The following is a 3,719-nucleotide window of genomic DNA, read 5'->3' on the forward strand; positions in this document are numbered from 1 at the left end:
CGGTTCCCCTGCCACTCAAGCAAATGGCTTCCGGAAGTCCCGCCTCATCCTGCGCGGCCTCCGCGTGGCTCCTCGCTCCCGGCTTTCCCTATCTGGGGGCACTCACTGCTGGCGCTCAGGTGCCCTGCCACGCCCTGCGAGGTTCCCCGCATTGTTCTCTGTCCTGCCCTCTTTTTGCACGTAGTCTGCATGAGGTGCAAACTGTCTTTCCTTCGGCTGCATCCCTCAATCCTGCGTTAATGTCGCCGCGGAGTGGAGATGGCATTTGGGACAATGTGGCGTGACCTCACACTGACGCCATTCCTCTCCCGCCCGGCCAACCTGGCTTCTTTCTCTACCCCGTGGAATCAACCAGATTGCTGTAACTGGGAGGGAAATAGGGCCCCAAGGTTAATGAGACAGTCTGCCACATGATGAGTAGAATTTGTTTCTGTGATGAATGGACGGGTGTGGGGGGACCGCCTCTTAAGGTGATACCATAGGGGGCTGGCGGGTCAGCCCTTAACAATCCATCCAGTTTAGGGGAAGACACACATATACAAAGTCAACACTAAAAAGAGTACATGCCAAATACTATATAAATGCGGGACCTGTAAGAGTAGAGAGGGAGGGCGAAAGATGTGCGCCGGCTTTATGGCAGCGAGACGTTTGGTAGAGCACACGCCTGAGCTGGCCCTTTAAGGCTGGACAGACTTCATTCAGACCTACGCCAGGTAGTAGGTAGAGCCTTCCAGCGCTCTGATATGATGGGGGGCAAAGGGGGCCGGCGGTAATTTTGCTGAGAACACCTGTTAAGAATACTATAAAAATCAAGATATATCAAATTGGTTTTCAGCTCACCTGTGCTGTCAAGTGATACTACGTTTACCAGGCATGTATAATCCAAAATAATTTTGTCCTTGTATAGGATGATTTTTACATTGCTAATTTACCTTGGAATTTTCTTGCAGACACTGTATGGCACACCAGTACGTGCTCAGTAAATGTTTGTTGTTTTAAGTGTTATACTGAAAAGAATTCATGTTTGGGGAACTCAAGAGGCAGCCCAGAAATATGTTGATAACAGAAGAGAAACAGCTTGAATTATTCTCAGGGGATAAATCCACAGAATCTGGCATTTCCCCAATTGTAACACTCAACACACTTTAATGTAATTACTACTTTAATACTCTGTCTTCACTGCTATAGTGTAAGCTCTGAGGGAGCAGGGACTGTGTTCTTTGGATTCCCAGCACCTGGCACGGTGCCTCAATCACAGTAGACGTTAAATATTGCTGCATGAGGAATGAATGATCAAGGGTTGATTTTGTGCCTGTGTGGAACCCATGGCCTCTCTCCCTACTTTTTTGTTTTCAACTTTTTATTTTTATTTTTTTTTTTAATTTTAATTTTTATTTTTTTTTTTATTTTTATTTTTTTTTTAAAGATTTTATTTATTTATTTGAGAGAGAGAGAATGAGAGAGCACATGAGAGAGGGGAGGGTCAGAGGGAGAAGCAGACTCCCCGCCGAGCAGGGAGCCCGATGCGGGACTCGATCCAGGGACTCCAGGATCATGACCTGAGCCGAAGGCAGTCGCTTAACCGACTGAGCCACCCAGGCGCCCTGTTTTCAACTTTTTAATTAAGAAACATAAACAAGGGAGGTGTACCCCTAGGAAATACTAAACCTAGTTAAACTAGCTTCTGCAAATATTTAAATACCTTTATGGCTCGGGCAGTTTTTATTGTTTTGGCAAAATCTCAATGTCATTGAACCCTGAAATCTATCAAGAGCTTCTTTCCTGGGCGCCTGGGTGGCTCAGTTCGTTAAGCAACTGCCTTCGGCTCAGGTCATGATCCTGGAGTCCCTGGATCGAGAACCGCATCGGGCTCCCTGCTCGGCAGGGAGTCTGCTTCTCCCTCTGACCCTAACCCCTCTCATGTGCTCGCTCTCAAATAAATAAATAATAAAATCAAAAAAAAAAAAAAGAGCTTCTTTCCTGAATTTGTCTGTTTTAGCTTTCTAAATAGATCATTTTCAAAAATAAGCAGGTGGTACAGTGGAAAGGACCCTGAACTAGGCTTCAGGGTGTCCCTGGGTGTTGTCTGCGGGCTACTGCTGTTTTACTTCTTCAAGCCTTTGTTTCTTAGTCTGTAAGATAAAAAGAATGGACTAGATGATTGCTAAGGTCCTTTTTAGCTCTCAATTTCTACCCTCCTCCCAGTTACATTCAGGAAGATAATTCTGAGGGCATCCACATCCTATCTCACTCCTCCTCACTTCCCACACACAAATCCCCTTCCCCCCGGGTCCCATTCAGAGTCGGTGTTTTCCATACAGTCCCAGTTGGTGATAGGTAAAAACAACTTTTCTGACTATGACACAAATTGACGGAAAACTATCCAGAGAGCTTGTGCTTCAAGTTGTTTTTCCATTAACGATGGGTTTTATGAATCCATCCAGATTCTTTATAGTCTGGTTTCCCTATTGATTAAATGCTACCCTAAAGGGAGAAAATATATAAATCCTGACAAAATGTCTGTGGACTGATTGGAGTCCTCAAACGGGCAAAAGTAAAAGGGATCTAATGTAAACCCAGGACTTTGAGAATGAGAAGTGTCAAAATACTACCCAAGTGGCCTGGAATTTAGGAGACTGCTTGGCATTTCATTACTTACAGTAATGAAACTGGGAGGTTTCAGAGGACCTGGCATTTCAGACGTGAAAAGGCCTGCGAATGGACACGTGGTATGAATTCAGGGAATTTCTGTGGGTAGAACCCAAGATCAGATGGTTTATTTTATTTTATTTTTTTAAAGATCTTATTTATTTATTTGAGAGAGAGAATGAGATAGAGAGCATGAGAGGGGGAAGGGTCAGAGAGAGAGGCAGACTCCCTGCTGAGCAGGGAGCCCGACGTGGGACTCGATCCCGGGACTCCAGGATCATAACCTGAGCCGAAGGCAGTCGCTTAACCAACTGAGCCACCCAGGCGCCCAATCAGATGGTTTATAAAAAGAGTTTCAAAGTGTTGCGTACTGTTAAAACAACATTAAAAAATGTTTTGACCGAAGAAAACAAGTTCGCTTACATCCTCACAAATAAACACATTTTCATTTGCCTCAATAACCATACATTGAGTAAATATTTCTTAATTTTAAAATCTCTGGGGTCAGGCCAAATGTTAGAAATACAGTAAAAAATATACAGTATTGAGACCCCTAGGTGGCTCAGTTGGTTAAATGTCTGTCTTCAGCTCAGGTCATGCTCCCGGGGTCCTGGGATGGAGTACCGTGTCCTGTGGGGCTCCCTGCTCAGTGGGGAGTCTGCTTCTCCTTCTGCCTACCGCCCCCCGTTTGTGTGCTCTCTCTCTCTCTCTGACAAATAAATAAAATATTTAAAAAATAAAATATTTTTTAAAATTAAAAAAAATATTTAAAAAATATTTAAAAAACAGTATTATAACAGCATTTTTGTTTCCACCACTGACAATTGTTAATTTGTCATAGTCTTATTTTTGTAAACAACGTGTGTGTTTATGTTTTTGTATCGCTACAAACTCATGAATTGAAACACATTTGATGTGTGTTATTCCATTGCAGTTATTAAGCTTATTGATAACCATATTGTCCTATGTTTAGGAGGTGGGACGGGACCCTATTCAAGTTGCCTGAGTCGTTTTAACATGACCAAACATTGATTTGTTTTCTGCCATTTTAGTTTTTTGCCTTTTCTACA

Source organism: Neomonachus schauinslandi, chromosome 11 (assembly GCF_002201575.2).
Source record: "Neomonachus schauinslandi chromosome 11, ASM220157v2, whole genome shotgun sequence".
In the NCBI taxonomy this organism is placed as follows: domain Eukaryota; kingdom Metazoa; phylum Chordata; class Mammalia; order Carnivora; family Phocidae; genus Neomonachus; species Neomonachus schauinslandi.